We start from the raw sequence: 20,775 nt of genomic DNA, 5'->3' as shown, positions 1-20,775 counted from the left end.
ATTTTTAAGTTTGTTGTAAGCACAGAACAGTTTAATTGTGTTTAGAAACTAAAAGCTGAGAAGACAAGAAGAAATCAAACACAAAATATGTAAAACACAGATAAATCACATGAAGTATATTATGCACTGTGAGAAGTTTAAATGAAATAATAATAATACAGGGATATGTGAGTTGAAGTGGAGAATTTAGTCAGCAATGGACTACACAAAGTGACACAAGATTTTATTTTATTTTTTCATGGGGAGGGGGTGATGGCGACTTCACCTCCTTTACACCCTTTTGCTACCTCCATCAGATTTCTCCCTGCTGATATTTCCTGGTATGATATAGTATATTCCCTATATAGATTCCTCCAGTACACAACCAATGACCCTTTAAACATATGCTCCTAACTTTAAACCAACGAGCCAAGTTGAGACCATCATGCAGGTCAAATGACTTGTGTCATATGACTTCTAGCGCTGTGAAATTTATGCGGCATCATGCTGTTTTTGTGTATAAAATCAATTAGGCTGGGAACAGGGACATAACTCACTGGGCTGACACCATAAAAAAAGAAAAGAACAAATGTGTAATGAAATGAAATATTATGAGGAAAAGGTGTGTGCTGACACTAAAAAACACTCGATAAGACTTACAAGCTTACTACGCAACACAAACTTGATATTTGGCATACATGTTCGCACATATACATATACATTTGTATACACCAAATTAATAATGACTGTGAAGCATAATTGTAGCTTTTTTTGGTCTTTTTGTACAGTTTGACTTTTAATTATGCCATGTGTAAAACATTTGTGGGATTAGAACACAAACGCAAGTGTCTGAGCTCTTGTCTTTTCTCATCCATCCATCCATCCTTTTCCACTAATTCAATCCAAGGTCACAGGGGGCTGGAACCTATCCCAGCTGAGAGAGGGGAGAGGCCATGGACACCTGGTACAGGTCACCAATCTGTAGCAGAGCTCCTCCCTTTTCCAGTCACGTTTCAAGTGTCACTTACCAGCTCTTGTTCGCCTCCAGTTCCACAAAATTAATAGATAATTAAATAAATTTGTAATACCTTTTTTCATCATGAGAACAGAAAAAACTATTGCAAAAACAATTGAGGGTCTATAAAAGCAAACATTTGATTTAATTCACAAAATAATTAGATTCAGTTTGATTTTTTGGACACTTATGAATAGTGCAAATAAGTTTAGAAAGTTTGTTGTAATCAGTCATGGCAAACCCTGCCATGTAAAAGGTAATTAGCTGACCTAATAGTTAATTAAAAATATTGATTAGTGTAGCTTTAAATGTTTGCTGGTGATCCTGGTCAGGTGACTGCAGCAAAGGAGCTACAGAGTAAGGAAAGTCACAGCTGCAGTGTTTTTATTTCTTTGAATCTAAGTTAACTTACAAGAGCCTCTGGCCTGTAGTAATTCATCAAAATGAAGTCCTAAATGCATCAAAACACCTATTATAGAGCAACGTTAGTTGGTCTGTTGTGTTTGTGTTATAAAGAGCAACACTTGATTACAGTAAACGATGAACAAATCTTTGCTTTTATTATAAGTAAATTTGGAGACTGAGGTCTGTGTCTCTTGATGGGTCTTGATGAATATCAGGCCTGTTCTCATTTGTTGCTCACTGGGCTTCTTGGATCAAGGTCAAGAGTGCACATTGAGGAACACGGACAAAATGTGAGACTCTGATCAGAGTTCACGTGTTCATCTCTTTACGTTGTTTAGGCTCATGTGACTCGGAGGTTTATGCTGGTCATTTTTCTGCTTAGGATAAGAACAAGTGGAATAATTCATTTATCTTCCATCAAAAGTGAAACCACAGCATCATATCGCAAAGACATTTTTTTCTCAATTTATTGCGATTCTCACCATCTGATTGTGTCTGCTCATTAACACAATGATTAGGAGAAAAACCAGATAGAGACTCAGATGCTGACAAATAAAAAGCAGTGAAAAGAAATTAACATCTCCCTTACATAATTTACAACAGGGACATTTCATGATCATAATCAGGATGTGGAACTACATGATTTAATTTCCTCCCAGCAGTGAATAAGATGTCATTTGATAAATTACCCATCAATAGCAGACAGTAGGGATGCTGTGCAGGGAAATGCAGCATGTGCATGTGCCTGTGTGAGCCTCTGTGTGTGGTTGTGAGTGAGTTTCGTGTGAACGTGCACAGCCATGTTGTCACAATGAGGATGCTCAGTGTGTGTGTTTGTATGTGTTTGTGTGTGTTGCAGGAAGCTCGGAATAACCTCACATTAGCAGCCCATTATTTCAATAAACCTCCTCTTGCATCCAGTTGACAGATCATCTGCCTAGAAAAGCAGATATTGTGGCCTTTAATCAGTCAGCCCCCTCTGAGCCTCCGTAGTCTCTTGTGCAGTATTTAAATTCCTCATTTACTCTGTTGCAGGCGGGACGTGCCTGTCCCCCATTGTTCGCTCTGAATAAACTGAGAAGCTGATCGTGTTAAGTGTGGCCATGATTGATGGCTGCTGATGAAATCTAATATACTCGCCCCATGCCATCGTTTAGCAGAAATAGGATTAGAGAAAAAGACTCCTACACCAGCTGATAAAAGGTGGAAATGTACTTAATGCACTTAATGCTTTTTCAGATTTTTAAAATTGAAGAGTTCTGGCAGTGGTCGAGTAACTCCAAGAGGAGTCTGGGACATTAACTGTTGACTGATGGCTGTGGGTTGTGGGGTGTGTGATGAAACTGAGTTAGTGAAATGAAGTGTGAGTGTGAGTGAGGTCAGGAGGCACAGATTATAAATCTAAAAACCATAAAGCAGAGTGACTGTCATCAGTCGTGTCATGATAATTATTTTCACGATTGTTATCACAGCTATTAAGCCTCCTTGTGTTCGTGGAAAGGTCAGTACACTGCACTGGCAAATGGCACATGACTCTGTGATATAACTGCTTTAATGTGTTGATGAAATTTTAAGAGATGAGAGCGGAAGTGAGATTTTAGTGACCCCTTGTGGGGTGTGAGCTCCAGTTCATTATGGAGTGATTATCTTTATGAAAAAAGAAACTATAGTCTGTGTACTCTGTGTTGGATGGATTTTTCTTCTGGAAATATAAGTATTTCTAGCTAAAGAACACACAAACACACTGGTATTTAGATAGACAAACTATAATATACACACACAAGCACACGCTTTGCAGCCCAAATAAAGCAGTTATAAGTTTAAGCGAAGCCCTGTCATCCTTCCTCTAGCCTCTTTTCTCCTCTGTTTTGTGTTTTACCCCCTTCACAGCTACATTATCACTTTATTTGGGTGTAATGAATCTCCCTCCTCCCCTCCCGACCGTTCCCATTGGCTGTGGCTGGCCTCCAGCCCAGCCCACCTGCTCCACAGCGCTCTCCTTAATGTGACTGGCCGAGGATGATGGATTGCCTACTGTCACTTCCACCTCCTCCTCCAATCAACAACTAGCCATGGAAATTGATTGTTCTAATTTGCTCTCATTATTATTATGATATTAAGCACAATATACAGACACAGCTCACTGTCAGATCTGGGCAACGCCATCATTAGTTACAGAGGCTGGAGAATACGCCTCAGTGCGGTTTTCTCCCACAGACGCCAAGATGTAAAGGAATCAGCGAGCGTTGGAGAAGCATACTGCTTTTTCTTAATAAGATTTGCCATGCAGCACCTCGCTGAGGTGATGTAGCATCTAATTAAGTTCAATTCAGTGCATCTGGGAAAGAGGGAAAAAAAGAAGATATGATTAAGTTCCTCCATGTCAAACGCAGCGTGTTCACGTGCAGCTGCCGGATCAGGGGAAATGGGAGGTGCCAGTGTGAGGAAAACACTCGTCTCTACATCTGCAATGACTGCAAATTGTACAAATCTACAGTTATTAAATGCTGCTCAGAACACGCAGTTGAGATGCAGGACTATACATTTACAGAGTGAATGGTACTGAATAACAATGAGAGTGCACAATCTAGGAGCTTTCAGAAAAATCTTAATTTCAGAAAAATACTAAAAATCTACAGTATTTCTGTTTAAAGATAAAGTGTACACTATATGATGACCTTATGCATGACCTTTCTCATTCTTCATCTCATTAAACAGCTTCTGTCTTTCTCATCAGGCTTGAAGTTGAACAACCGAAGATCAGCAGTATCATCATTTTGAGTGCTTTAGGCCTTCTCCCCCCTCTGCTATATTCACAAGCCTGATTTGAGATGGTACAAATGAGACTCCAAAAGGCCAAAGCAAATACCAGAGAAATCTGCTGATCATGATATTACCAGAGCAGCCCCTCCAGCTGTATACGACTCCTGTGTTGCATGGACCAAAGTGTATCCCCAGCCATGCTGTTATCAGCCCAGAGTATATTGGATACTGCTTACATTAACACACAGTGTCTAACAAACCGCTTACGCTCCTTTAATTGGATTACAAGGAGTGCTGCATTCCCATTGGTGAGATTAGAAGGGTCCGGGCACGGAGCCGACTCCCCCTCCTCCGCGTGAGTAAGGTATCTGATTCGTCGTCGTCTCTAACGACCTGCAGATGCCAGATGTTTGATTGGTGGAGTGGTGCTGGCACGGGTGTTTATTGGTCCATGACAGTGTAATAAGGGCTATGCCAAGTCGACTGTCAGGGTGTTAAAGTGTCTACTCTGATCTAGGGGTGATTAATGAGGCTGTTTATTTATTTACTGGCCTTAAATACAGTTTGTGGAGATTCTTTTCTCTAAGTAGATTTAAAGGTCAGTCTTGAAATTGCCAGACAGGATTTAAACATGTAAAATATAGCTTTTTATATTAAAAATGTTATGTTTGAAAACAACTTAATTTTACCTGTATTTGAAACTGTGAGGATCTTGTTTAATGCTGCTGTTGGGACTTTACATCAACTTTGGGGGAGTTTTGATCCTACAGTTTAAAGCTTGCACATTTGTAACACTCATCTCACCACAGTTAGATCAAAAGAAAAAAAATAGAAGTCTGTATCAATAGTTCCTGATATTAGAGACAAAGTACTGAACTCATTGTTTAGGTGATTTTCAATTTTAAGCATATTTCTATATTTTCTCCATTTGACATTTTCTGCTTTTCATGTCATAATGATCAAATAATAAAAATAATAGTAACTGGAAAGCATTTTAAGTATATATATATATATATATGTTATCGTCCGTCCAGGGCGAATTAAATCTTTGACATTCGTTTTCTGATTTTATAAAGAGTGAGTTATTAAAGCTCCCAAAAAATGTAAGTCGAATGAATTTTTTTACACTTGTCAAGGTAATTTTCTATCACAGTATGATAAGTACAAATGTACATGAGCTCAGAATTACATTAATTGCACTCATAAAACATACATTTAAGATAAAGCGGCTAAGTCTAAAATGACATCTAAAATAAGAGGTGCTTAACAGTTTCCTCGACATAGTATTAATTTAAACTTACCCGTTACTGCCAAGATTTTTGAGTATATTTAATAGCCCAGTAGCAATATGCATGAAAAGCAAGATCATTTTTCTTTTTAACACTATTGTATAACAGTGAAAACATAGATTTCCAGAATATCTCATTAACAGAAAAATTTATCTTAAGTCTCTGAATCTCAGATTTAAAAAAAAAGAGGTCTCTTTCAAGCTTTCGAGATATCTCGTTTTCATAAACAATACCCATATGCCAAGTCTGTTGACGGTGAACAGCCTATCTGAGCTAACCACCTAACAAAAATATTTTGAAGTCAGAATTTTTAAAATGCCTGCAAAAGTTTCCAAGTTATTTACAGGCATAAGAGGAAGTAAGACATATATTTCAGTATAGTTTGAGTTAACAGAACCTTAAATAATACATAAAAATGCATTAGCACGGAAACGGTGAAGCAGGATTCTTTCACATTAGCACAATGAGTGTGTGTCGTATGTATCCGAGAGAGCGAAGAGAAGCAAAGAAAAGAGAAAGTGCACCTTGTGACCTTCCACACTCGGACCTCCACCTCCGACCTCTGCTGTAATTCTTGTGGTTTTCAGCCTTTTCTACACACATCACCCAAACCTCTGACCACTAACTTATGTGGAGTCCCCGGTACAAGCTGCTGAAAACCTGGCAGCTGCTGGCCTCCTGTGAAGGAGGACCCTCTCCATCATGGTGGTGACACCTTAACTGTCCAGCTCTCGCTCAGTGAGGAAGGCCCCCTGCCACCACACACACACACTTTCTCTTGTGGTGGTTAAAGGACAAACACAATGACACAAACTGTAGCCAGTCACTTTCTTTTCTTACACAGGTGCAGTTGTGAATGTGTGCACTTGTACACCCGACACAAATATTCACACAGTGACATTCTCACAAACTTTCTTTGAATCCCAGTTCCCACACCCCACACTCTCGCTACATGGCCAACAAAACAATTCTCCTTTTGATTCCCACTTTCACACACACACACACACACACAAGCACACATGAATACACACACTGGAGCTCGACCATTATGCCTTAATGTACTCTGGCCTGTCCCTGCAGGTGACCTGACCCTTACTGTCCTGTCTGTCAGAGGGAGAAGAGCCAATTCAGCCAGATGGCAGTAGAAGCGAATGGCTCTGAACAACAGGCCGAGTTAATATGTAGCTTTAACCATTGTCTCCTCTGCCTGACAATGGGGTGAGCCGGGAGGGAGGAGCACTTGCTTGAGCTGCGGGTAAAGACGGACTCTGTATATTCTTGAAGGAGTTCATAAAAATGGCGCTAAACCCACTTTATTCATCACTGTCTCATTTGGGCAAGAAAGCAAATGGACAGAAAGGGGGGTGGGGGGGGTGGGGGGGGTGGATACACTGTGCTTCTGCTGTACCTCTGTGGGGAGGTTTTATTATGTAGTCAGCAGTTAAAAGTGCAAAACACTTCAGTTTCTTTGCTTTTACAAGGTATTAAATCCATTTATCAGAGCTTAAATATAAGAAGATTTTTGTTGTTTCTATTTAGCAGCAAATGTCATGAAATATCTATTACAATAAATGCTCTAATTATGCTTCTACTGTCACATTAAATACAGAAACAGAGTTCAAGGTGCTTTCTTTCCTCAGTAACCGCTGCAACAACGCCTGCTAACATCCCCATTGTCAGCCTCTGTTCCTTGGCACTATCACTTTCCTAAAGATGAGGGTAATTTTCTATGCAAATGTGGCGCCATCATTGTCCCCGCCTCGTTAATCTGGGCCTGGGCTCCTTTGACAAACCTCTCTCTGATTGATGAGGCCCTGACAGCTCCAATGTGTGCGTGCATTTTCACAGATTGACATCATCATTAAGGAGCGAGAGCAGGGCCTGAATCACAGCAGATTTACCACTGCCACCACCCCCTCTGCTACACGTACACACCTCGCTTTAGCATGCACACGAAAGGGTTGTGCGCATGCAGGAAAATACACACAGACACACAAAAAGCAGCACACCATCCGTCTAACAGCTGAGGTTTCCCTTCTGTACCCACAGAGTCAGGCAGGCGGCAGAATGCAAAGCGCTCACTCATTGGCTGCCTGAATCTGTCATGTTGAAGTTAATTGGTGTAGGCTTTAAGCAAATTTCCAGCATCACCCCCAGTCGCCGCACCACTTGATGGGTGAGTCACTGTCATATGGCACCTATTGATTCACCCAGGGGATGAAATGATTCCCATAAAGCTCGCTATGTCAGTGTCACCCTCTCGGAGAGCGGCCGATAGCCTCTCTCCTCCCTGTCTGTTAATGTAGATGTGAGAGAAGAGTATTTTAAATCATGCTTTATTCATATTCATTCAGTCTAGAGGGGATCTGCGGGCTGGGTTTTTAGTGTTTCAATCGGCTAAAGTCCATTTTGAAGTTCATTTGAAAATGGAAAAATCGTTACCTAATCCTATTGCTTTAGCCCTGAGCTACAACATAAGAAGCATGGAGTGTGCCGGCAGAGCAGGAAAAAAAAGAAAAGAAGACAAGAGACACAAACCCTGACTGAGTGGAGGCAGCTGCAGATGAGCAAATAAAGCATTCAATATTTATGACTGAAATTAAAACCAGATAAAGATGTCACATATTACCGTGTCCCCACCCTCCTCTCCTCCCTCCCAGGCCTCTGGCCCCAACTCCAGTGCTCACAACTCTCTACTCTCTCTCAGTGCGAGTGAAAGAGAAGCATTATTCCTTCTCAGCCCAATGTCTTCAAAGACAGTAATGAATGCAATGCAGTGACCCAGAAAATGGACTTTAGAGAAGGAGAGGGAGAAAAAAAAAAGCAATCTTGCGTTTGTGGCGGAGTATTATCACTTTACTCCCCTCCCCTCATCCTCTCCCCTTCCAGATTGGTGTGTGTGCTTATGGCTGTGTGTGTATGTGTGTGTGTGCACCTGCCATTAAGTGTGTGTCGACAGACCGGTGTGCCTAAGTGCATTCATGTGAATTTGTATGAGTGTGCACGCTTGCTTCTGATCGTGTGTTTGCATATGTGTGTGATTGCGTGTGCGTGTGAGCTGAAGTCTCCATCAAGAGGGAATGGGCACGGGCTGACAGGCAGGCCCATTGTGAGGTTAATTAAACACTTCAGGTTTAACACCCCGTCTCTGTCGTTAACCCAAACACTGGCTCATCACTCATTCCCGCCACACTTCAGTTAGAGAGCAGGGGGGTGCAGGAAGGGTGGGGGACAATGGAGATGTCACAGCGGGTGGGGGTGTGTTGGTGGTTGTATGTGAGGTTATCAGAGATGGTGAAAATGGTGAATATTTGTGTGATATATTATAAATGTAAGAAGATAGGTGGAAACTAACCAGTATGTAATTCAATTTGCAGGAGAAGTGCCACTTAAAGTGATTCTGTAAAGCACGGGTTAAAACAAGCTTTCCTCCACAAGACGCTGTCGATTTGCTGTTTTGATGATGGTAGTGGACAGCACATGCAACATTTCAATCTAATATTTATCCCAAGTGTTCAGTGAAGTCAAATCTTAGGTGTGCAATTCAACATCTTGACAAGAAACATCTTCATTCATGCAAGCCTGAAAACCAGTTTGTCAATCAGGTTCTTGCCAGAAACCACAGTGAGAACACACATCAAAGAAAGTTAAGCAGAATTGAAATCTCTGGCAATATGATGCTTGTGAACCTGATGGGCCACACCCACATAAGAAACAGATTAGGGGATATATAAATATTTAACCTCCTGGACCTCTCAGGGCATATTTCTTTCAAAGAATTTCATGTTTGAGAAAAATATGTCTGCACTGTTTGAAAAAAAGTCCCTGGAACTTGTAACTTCCAGCTACAACTTTCACAGATTAAGAAAATAAGCAGTATATTTTGTTTAAATAACACTAGTGCAGGTAACTCTGGTCATCTGCAAAAGAACCTACTGGCGCCTGCAGTGTAATGGATCCTCACACCACTAGATAGCAGTAGTTTACACTTCTGACAACTTAACCAGTCCACACAGTTACTGCAGAGGAACTCATGGAGCCACTGAACAAGTGAAGCAGTGAATAAATGATAAGATGAATGTGTGAAGGGACTTAGGAAGTGTCTGTAATAATCCTGTCTTACTCATCAGCTGCTGAAGTCCACATAAAATTAAAGTTTTTGTAATTTGGTGTATTACAATGGTTGCATGTATGTAGAAAGCATGAAAACGAGCAAACTTTCTTCATCTCAATCATTTGAGAGTCTCAATCAACCTTAGAGATTACAAAAAAGTGTTTCTGTTATGCTGACTTGTATTTGCAAAAAATTAAATAACAAATTACACGCCTGTGATCTATGTGATTTAACCTGCAATTAAAAATATAAATAAATACATAAGCACGGAAACAGTCTGCAGACTTGTTCTAAACTAACTTTAAAAAGTTGTAATTTTTTGTGACTGGTATAAAAGTTGTGAATATTTGCATTTAAAAAAGCCTTTTGTAATCATGCAGAATAAGCAAAACATAAGCTGCTATCATCTTTGTACAGTCACAGATACAAAATGTTTTTATCTCAGAAATAAAATCAAAGACGCTTCTATCTTTATATAAAGTTGTAAATGGCAGTGAATTACAGGACTGCATGAATTTTTTTTTCAGTGGAGTATCTACATCTTCAGCAACGATTGTACACTCTGTGTGCCGTGATTGAAGTTTATGATGTTAAAAGGCTAAATGATGATTAGAAATAAACATTTTCCAAATATATTGGCGCAGCTGATTACTGCTGATCTGGCAAAGAAGATATAAATTTGGCTAGCTAAGTGTTGGGCGCGTGTTCGGCTATGTGGGTTTCAAAATGGGTAAAGTAAATCTTTCTTCAGCAGCTTATCTGAATATTCTCGAAATGAAAGCTATTCCAGTTTTCAAATCCTCAACATTTTATATTAGTTTATGAACTACTGTGAACAAGTGCACATCGGAATCTCTAGTTAAAGTAAAAGGACACATCATTGCTCCTACTTTGGCAGCTTCTTTAATTGGTATCACAAAATAGTCCAACTTGTGTCATCAGTAAAGAGAAGCCTCCTGGACAATGGTGTTTTAGGCAGAATACATGTGAAACTGGCCAAAAAGCAAAAGAACACAGATATTGAAAAACGGACAAAAAACAATGCGGAGAAAGGTGGTGTTTACGTGGGGAAAGGGACATTTGTGGGTCACCGAACAAATTAAAATATACTGAGAGAGAGCATTCAAACATTGCTTTGGTAGTGAAGTGAGAAATTTGCTGAGAACAAAATGGAACAAGTGAGGCTATCACTCCATTTCTTAGCACCAACCCGTACCCTGTGGGTGCTGCGTGAGTAGAGCCAATTACTTCCTGCAACAGGACAATGACCCAAAGCACAGCCCCAATCTATGCACGAACTATTTCGAGAAGAAGCAGTCAGCTGGTATTCTGTCTGAAGTGGCAGTCAACCCATTTGAGCTGTTGTTGTAACAGCTTGACCATATGGTATGTAAGAAGTTCTCATCAAACAAGTCCAACCTGTGGATGGCGCTTCGGGAAGCATGGGGTGAAGTTTTTCCAGATTACCTCAACAAAATGACAGCGTGAATACCAAAGCAGGACTGCAATTGCTGCAAAGCCAAAAGCCAAGTTTGAAGGATAAAAAAAGTTTTTCAATTAAGAATCAGTGCTTCTTATCTTACCAGTGTCTTGACTACATGACCTATTAACTTTATTATTCAAACTTTTTAGCACAAGTGAGATGGATGTGTTTTTGCAGGGTTTTTTTCCCCAGCTAATGAAAGAAAATAATTAGTTAAATTGCAGATTTAAGCAAGTAAATGAATCAAATGAACCACATTTCAGTGCTGTTTTGATTTTTTCTTACATAATTAAAACTGGCCGGGCAGATGTTAGCGAAACAGGTTTATACGACTAACTCTGGTATTCCCAGGGATTCATTAATGATAACGTGTTTTTTGCTACCATTTTGTCGTGTGTCTCTGTTATTGTGGAGGTTTGGCGTGACAGAGCCCACGCCCATGATGCAGCCTTTCCATTAGCCATTAGCCCATTAGCCCGTTAGCGCTCAGGCTGTTGGAACAGCTTGAATGTGTGATGCTAATGCTTCAGGGATCCAACCCAAACTGGAGCCTTGGCAAAGGGCCAAATAGGAGGAATGGTGCAACAATTTCCTGTACCTATTCTTCGCCTCGCTCTCAAATTATCAACTCACATTGTTGTTTCAGTGTTGTTGTGTTTTTTTCTTATTTGTCTGCTCTCAATTCTTTTAAGATGCAGGGTGCTTTAGCATCTTTAAGCTACACTTTTCATTGGAGGAGCAGCTCTTTTTCATCCCTGTGCCATATGTTAGTAAACAAGACTGATGAACATGTCTATCCAAATGTGGTGGAAACATTTTTCTCCTTCAATTCACTCGCCGTTGCCCACTGCAGTTTATCCCCGGTTTGTTTTCCAAGCATTTCTCATAAAAGTGATTTATCAAAAACACTTAATACCGAACTGCCGATGTTTCATCCTGAATGATTCCAAAGGCTGCTGAAGCTGGTGGTTTTTATGGCTCGGGCTGAAAAGGGTACCTCTCGGGGGCATGTTGTGTTAGCTTCTTGTAAAGTGGTAAGACACATACACACACATGCTCTCTAACACTATTGGTGTTGACTGGGGATGGGCGGTGGGGAAATGTCAGGAGGGATAGAGGTCATTGCCTTCCAAAGGGATAAACACACATTCCACATGGCTCCCTACTGCGTTATCATTTACTGCCCTATCGGACACATTTTGCCGCCTCTGAATGTATTTATATTTATAAACATATTCTTTATTTATTTTCTCTGAGGCCACTGTGCCGAGGAAATGATACTGAAATCTAACATTTGGAGAGCCATCGTGACTGCCAGAATGCAATTTGTGTTCTTTCTCCATGGAAAAAAGGGGGTCGTGATGCCCCGGGGCGGCCATTTCGTTCCCTGCAGTGACATTTTTAACAGGGTGCCTGCAGGACCCTGGGACGCAGCCTGAGCCACGCGCTCTCCGTCATGGCAGACGGCCTGCGCACTGTGGCGTGGACACACTCACTGTCTTTCCAGAGCTCTTTACCTGACTCAATATGTTGAAGTGAGATTGGATGCAAAAGGCTACGAATGCTGCAAAGAATCTCTATGAGAGGAAAGCATTTACAGGTCACTCTGTGTGCCGGTGCATTTTTGTTGGCGTTGAAAACTTGGGTAAGCGTATAAAAGTATTGCATGAATGTCAAGCAAATGCTTCAATCATAGAGGCAGGTCAAACACTCAGTGAATACACGACAAAAGAACACTTTGATCTTCTCAGCAGCTCAGGACGCCGCTCTTTGTCGCCTCACCGTGCTTTGCATCCGCAAAAGCAGACCTACAGCCAGGAAAACTTTAACGACTACAGTTGCTTCTTTTCATTAACAATGATGTATACCAGTTTTGTGTGAGCTCCCTGTTCCTGCCTATATTTATCAAAGCAACATTAGGAGTGTATCAGCATCAATTTGCCATCATGAAGCATGGAGGCTGCATACCACTCATGTGTGACCATTATACTAATGAGGTTAATGGTTCAGCTGTGCTTACCATAAGATGGATGCCCCCCAGTGGAACCTGCCCCTTTGTGTGTGTGTGTGTGTGTGCATCTGCGAGCTCGTTTATGTGAGCCCCTGCTTTTGCGGCGCACAGAACGAAGAAGCGAAGTGAAAAAGAAAAACTTCTTGTACTTTTTCCAACAAACAGGGTTTTGTCATGACATTTCATCTCCATCAACATTTCCTCACTCACAAACGCACGCTTAGCTGGAGCCTCATTATCAGTCAGAGCTATGTATTGCTCTCTCTCTCTCCACCGTCCAGAATTATCTTTGAACTTTACAAACTAATGCGATGAACTGATGACTTCTTGTAGGCTATTACGAGAGGGCGAATTACTGGTGTCTATTTTTTGCTAATTACAAATGGTAAAACCAGTGAAGCCTTTTATAAGCTAGGATACTGTTTATGCCGTGCCACATGCTATTCAGTCTAAAAGTGAAACAACCCTCAGGATTGAGATTGCACCATTTCTTTAACAGATGGGAAGCCTCAGCCATCTGTATTGTTTTCTTTTCTTTTTTTTTTCATTGGGATTTAAATGTGTTTTAAGGTTGAGAAATACTCAAACTCCAGCAGTCTACCTGCTAACTCTTCTTCAGCAGCTTTAAAATAACACAGGGAGTTGAGAGATATGAGCCCCACAATTCAAACAAAGCCATTCAACTAATAAACATCCTTGTTATTGATTTTAACGCCTTCACACAAACAATTATCTGGGTTCAGATTTGTTTGTTTTAGTGCATTTCTAATTTGAATTTCTACATCCACGCCGGTGTTGAGGGCCAATACTTGTTTGCACACAACCCCAAAACCACAGTATTGCTTCTTAATTAGATTTACAGGATATTAAAAACACAGTAGGTGCTCCTAAACGATGATCATTGGAGACAGTGCTGAAATAGCAGGCTATCATACATCTTTTTTTATATTGCTAGTCGAACCGTAACAATATCTGTTTTTGTTTTTATAAATGTATTCAATTACCGCCACCAATCTCAGAAAATATGAAGAATGTCAAATTAAGAGTGCAAATTTGGAAATACATGCTGCTGACTATTATCAATTTTATCATCTTCAGAATGGCGCTTTAATGAACAAATGAAGTTGGCCTCATTTACTGTTAATGCAGTCAAATGCTTTTTCTCAGTGGGTGCTACCCAATAAGCTGAGGAGAGGAAGGGCATTGGGTCTCTGGAGGGGTACAACTTTAATTGGATGATCTGAAAGTCCTTTTTCCCAATTCCAAATGTAAACAAGGCATGTCATGGCACATCTAACACCAAATGAAGAAACCTCCTGAAAATGCCTCTCAGAAGTTTCACAGTTTTCTTCATGTTTAGTGTGTTTTTCTGTATCTTTTTTTAAACTTTCTTTCATGGCATATAGGCAACAAACTGTAAATCAGAACGGCTGCGACTCAAGGCAACACCCAGGGCTCTAAACAGAGCCAAATATAACAACGAATCAGCCTTAAAGTAATCTAACTGTGTTATGTAATTATCTTTTGGGGATGAACCACTCAGTGAAGTAGATGAAAACGAAAAACTGCACAGAAATTAAGGATTATTATCGTTATTAAATAACTTGTAGGTTTTTGGAATTACTGAAAATTACTGGGAAAGGAAAACTGCAACTCTCCAGATCCCCAGCTAATGTACCAAGAGTGCTTATTTTGTCTGAACAACCAACATGTTTTATAAAAAGGAGCAAACTGTAAACAAAAAATTACTTTGATTGACAACATGAACATTAACGACAATACTAATTAGACATAATATGCACATTTAACCTTTATTGATTAAAAACAACAACAATATTATTAATAATAATATTAAAATAGAATTTGTACTTTATGCGCAGCTAGAAATTCCAGTTCCACTTCATGATTATCACAGTTTTAAAAAATCACAATGACAGCAAACTGTGGAAAAAATACTCATCTATAACTTTTATGTTCATTAAGCAAATGAAACATATTTGCTGTTAAGATAAGAATGATATTTTGATATTGTGGCATTTTTGATTTCTTATTTAAATAAATACATCATGACATCCATCCATGGTTATCAGGACATTTATTGTTATTATCTGTAATTCTCTCTCGCTATACATATATGTAGTTAATATGTGATATCAGCAATGGATGTCACGATCTTTTACTCTGTGGTCTTCATCCAAAGATAAAATAGACATAAAGTAGCTAAATAAAATGCATGTGAAATTGTAAGGCTACAATCACTTGATGATTTTCATCTGTGTTCTACAAGGAGTCTAAATTTACTGACAACATCTTATATTTATTAACTCAAGTTTCAAGCTTTTTCCTTCCATAAACGCTTCTCCAATTTAAAAGCAAATTACACAGAAATATATCTCAAGCACGAAAGAGAAAAACGTTTGTGCTTTGGGACCGTTTTATGGCCAAGACTACACGCAAGACTAATACGCATTTTGAGGAGTTCAATTTCTTCCCATGCAGATTATGAACTTGGAACAACAGCTAAGAATCTAATTGTTGTTCAAGGATGTAAATGCAGTGCTGTATCTTTGCGAAATTCAGAGGTCAGATTTAAAATCGGTGCGATCATACAGCTTTACTTTTCATTTTGAAGCTTGAAATAGGAGGCATTACAGGTGAGCCAGTGTGACTGGATAAATAACTTACAACAGGCTTGAACCTTTAATATAGATAAACTTGAAATGGAAAAAAGACCAAAAAAAAATCCCTGGCTGAAGTACTACATTAGGTAAAATTATTACCTAATAATGGTACAGGAAAAGATCTGTCTGCAAAAAACACCAGTTACACTGAGGATACCAACAAATGTCTCCTATGCTGTTGTGTTGCACTCCTTGTCTACATATGGGTGATAATATTGGGCCTTTAAGTTTGTTTCCAAGTGCCTCAGCGAATGTGTTGAAGAACTGAGCTAAAGAGTGCTGAGGCAGTGAGTTAGCTTAGCCGACCCTTGGGCCTTTAAAGCTGCTGAGCACAGCACAGCACTTTGTGCACACATGCATGCACACACACACACACATTCTCAGCCCTGATAGCACATAAAAAGTTTTCAACCCCTGAAAACACTCGTGTATGCACCGCTCCATCTCAGCTGAGTAATTTAACAAGACTTATATCAACGTCTCAAAGATGTGAAATATGCAATCGACAGACAACCAATTGTACAGGAAGAAAAGTGTTCCATAAAGTTCACGCTGGTGCCTGGTTTATTGGCTCTTTTAGGATCAGTGAAACTCATAGCCAATGGGAGAGCTGGAACACAGACGGCATATTAATTCATCGCTATTCGTTAGGACCGCCACATGTGCTAAAGATGGTAATCTTAAGTAATTTGTTAGTGCTGCATCGGCGCTTTGACTTTTTAGAGAGCTACTTGACAGCAGCGTTAGCCCCTGGGCTCCAGTCTTGAAAAAAAAAGGAAAAGAAACTATGCTCCAATTTGCAATTCATACACATTGGGGGAAATGTTTAATTCCATGGCCGTTATTCAACTCAGTTCATTAATTAAAGAAAAAACGCTACCATTTTCTTCTCTGCTTTCCCGCCATCTTTTTGATGAGCTTTCTTCAGGAGTAATTGAGTCCGTTAATTAGACAGAATTAGGCTCTAATTATTCTAAAGGCCCAGTGCCGGGGGATAGAAGAAACCAAATGTGCCATATTTCACCGTCTTGCCACTCCAACTGCTCTCACTGAATCCCCTTTAACTCTCTTTGATGTCCCCTACACCGCCGGTTTCACAAGAAATGGATTAGATATCAGGCCTCTTAATTCTGCCGCTCTGCTCAACAGGAGAGCTCTTTTGACATTTGTGCTCACTTCTGCCTGATTTCAAGCCTGTGCTGCAGTAAATGCATTTCATTACAATGAGGTGTTTTATTTTCTCCAGCTCAGTCTTTATGTTATATTAAAAGGGACGGGCATCCGTCTTGTTTATGTCCTCCTTCAGCCTCTCAGTCAGTGGCAGTGCTTTGCCATATCACATTTTTACGGCCATACCTTTAAACGTTTCTTTGTCACGCTGAGTCTTGGGTTTAAAGACAATGAATTAATCTTTCGGAGCAATGATTCAAAGGTAAGCTTTCTGTGCACATTACATATCACTGCTGGTGACTCTGTTTCACTTTTGTTTTGTGCTTTGAAAGAGTCACATGCCTCCAGCTGACTTAATTGCATGTCTTGAAACATGTTTTCATTTTTCCTCTCAGTCGTACAAAATGAGACACCTCTCTGAGGCGATCTCTGTATTCATAGCCATGTCTGTCCAGAAACCATGAAATATCATCAAACGGCCCTTACAGTCAGTCAGCCTTTGCTCATATGTAGTTATTGATTTCCAATATCATAAATCGCAACATATTAGAGAAAAACACAACACTGTGTTCCTCTACACTAAGCGCACCTCCCTTCCTCCTGTCGTAATACAAGCAATGCTTTATTAATGTTGTAATATTGTCTTTAGTTTGTATCCATTTACAGGCCACCAATACAAGCATGGCACACAAACACAGACACAGGAGCAGCCCCCTCCGCGCCCCCCCTACACAGCTGCTCTGCCGGAGTGTCTCATGCAGATGTTGAATTGGACAGACCACCCTGAAGCGTCGGGGCATACAGTGAGCTTCACTGCCGCCAAACCTGTCGTGATGGATCGGCCCACTCTAATGCCAACTACGACTTGCTACGAGATGGTTCACTCTCATTGGTCCAACTCCAAGCGTTAATGGTTGTTCCCAGATTGTAGCAAGAAAAGGCCCTTTAGCTGCTCTCATAAATATGGTAAAGAGGTAAAAAAAAAAAAAGAATGAACGAGAGAGAAAGACACTTGCACAAAAAAGCTCAGAATACAACCAGTTGTGATGATGTTCGAAAGAACACAGTAATCACAGTGCATAGCAGAGCCACTGTTTTATATTGTTAAGATTTTTGATTCGATATAACCTCAAGAATCAGTAAAGCTTATATATCAGCGTGTTATAGCACTGTGGTTCTCCAAGCTTTCTCTTATGTTCAAGGGTAAAACTGTCTCCCAGTATGAAAACAGCCATAAACCAAGCATTGTTCAGAGGTATTTTCTTCTATTTTCAGATGCCAGATGCTGCATGTTATATGAAATGCCCCCGTCGTATTTTTCACAGTGACAGCACCATAGCTTACTCTAAGGGGACTGGGGTTAGTTTATCCTCAACTGGTGTATTACTCTTTGAATGTCTCTAAGTTAAACTGCTGGTGACAGCTTATCAGTCAATGTAATGCACAATGCCTCTATGTGTGCGGAGCAGGGGAGTAATTCAATATCCCTATATGATTCAAGGCAAAAAGAGGGAAAAAGAGATTTATGCCTCCAACGGTGGCAAGGGACATTAATGTTGGTGGAGTCTGAACTTCCCGCAAGAAAAATCTAAGCCAGGCATCAGTCTTCCATTTGTAATTTATTCTAATATTAAATTGTGTTTGCGAGCAAAGACAAATGGAGAACTCAAACACATGCAAATCCGGGAGGGAGCCCGGATATGAAAATAAGGGCAGTAAATAATGTTAATATTTTTACTTTTTTTTCCTCATGCTAGATGCAGTTCTTTTCTGTTTTGTCTTAGTTCTTAGTTTGTTGTATTTCAGGATTTTTCTTTACGGACAGACGGAACATACACTTTGTCATTTCTCTGTGATGTCGTTCCTGGTTATTCCTCTGTGTTTGTCCAGGGTTTCGATTTGGGATTCTCTTTGTTTTTGCACCTCTGCGAGGCCGTGCTCTCTCACAAGCGACCCGATCTCTGCCTTAGCCATCAAATCCCACTGCCGCGACCTCTGCCCTACAACTAAACCCTTTCTCCAACACCAGCCCTGATAATAAACATGAGTATCAGGGAGCAAATCACTGTGGAGTTCACGTGTGCTGACATGTGTGCATGCCTGCACAACTTCGTATTTCTTTGTGTGGATTTTCTCTGTTCTGCTGCATGTAATCTGAGTCAAAACTTTGCATGTGCATGCACCAAAAACTGACAACAGACTGAAATAGCACACGTAGGCCAATCGCACATGGCGGCACATAGCACGCCAGACTTCTCCATCACTTCCAAACGTGGATGTCTGCCATTTTTTTTAATCCACAGCACTTTAGAGTTTATGAGCTGGGTCAAGACTGTTGATCTCACAGGAACAACCTGGTCCCCTCTCACAATTTCGGAGTCAGAAGGAGAAGCACTTATAACATGCTGCACTCATTTGAAAAGCTGCACCTGTTCCACCACATGGATGAACATAAAGGCCTGGTTATCTATTTTTACATGCAACTCCCACATTAGTAGAATAGAGGTGCTGTTGTAAAACATGCAATTGGAGATTCTGTTGATTGGCTGGTAACTGCTTGTTGATAATAACCTCTTTGATCACTCTGTTTTTGTCATTTATTCACTCATCATTTAGTGAACTAAAATCCTTATGTAGTGTAAGTGGTTTCATAGAACCAGCTTCATGGTTATGGCTGTTTCTCCCTGCTTTATTAATAGTTAACAAATTTATTACAAAGATTTTTTTTCTGGATACGTTCCAGAAATATCCGAATATATCTCCACAAACTGCTGGTTTTTGGAGAAGCTTTTACCAAAAATAATTTTGGGTTTGACTTTAGTAAGCTATTAATCTTCAAAATTGTGATATTTAGCTTTTTTCTAATTGTTAACAAATGCCAAAGAATAACATCAACGTAATCCTAATAATATGTTTAATCTAAAGCATGTTACTAAAACCTGATCTTATATCTTATTTGTCATAACATACCATAGAACTATACTTTTGCTAAAGAAAATAGCTACGTGAGCATGGCAACATGCTCCCATAAATTAACAATCCAATAAACAGCCACACTGTAGTTTGAGTCAGCCCAACAGTTCTGCTGCCATGAATTTACTGTAAAGCTGAAGATGCATATTAATCTGCAGCTGTGAATAGTTCCTGAACAAATGCACTTTATATTTTGGAGCAAGTAATGTGTTAAAAGATAAAAGATATCCCAATATCGAGCAACAGAGTCTCTGAAATATGCACTGGAAGGAGATTTGGAAATGCAGAGCACTGGATGGAAGCACTGAAAGAGGTACTTGATGCCTCAGTTTGTGCTACACATGGCCTTATTTAGTGTAAGGCCACGTGTAGCTGTTGTATCATGTTCATTTTTCCATAGTTAAACTTTCTATAATGTCTAAAGTCACAGATCCAACATGTGACACATGCAGATTGGCTGCAAGCTCTTACTGGCAATGCCCTAATTTATTATTGTATCAGAGTTCAAACTTTAAAATGCTGTCAGACATTTTTGAGCTGATTCAGATTATTCAAAAGATCTTTTTTTTTTTTTTTTTTTAAACTAAGCTTAAAATAACAAATGTGTATCTTTAGCTTTGGAGGTTGATCAACACACATACAGTGGTTAAAGATAATGCAACAAATTGCTGTCTGAAACGATTTAACGTCACCTGTTAGGTGTTAGGACTGTTTCATGAATCTGCTGTTTTGTGTAAAGTAACATTCAATTTGCTGTGTTTTGAAAATTAATAAAAAGAAATCCAGTACCCACCTGTTTTATTAAATAATGTAGTGTTTTTTCAAATACTTAGTTATTGCTATAGGTAATATACTTGGAGCTGTGAAAAATGATGGAAGCACAAAAGTGGTC

Source organism: Copadichromis virginalis, linkage group LG6 (assembly GCF_057382275.1).
Source record: "Copadichromis virginalis isolate Kocher_CV1m ecotype Utaka linkage group LG6, C_Virginalis_male_GT1.1, whole genome shotgun sequence".
NCBI classification, from domain to species: Eukaryota; Metazoa; Chordata; class Actinopteri; order Cichliformes; family Cichlidae; genus Copadichromis; species Copadichromis virginalis.
This window is presented reverse-complemented; position numbering follows the sequence as displayed.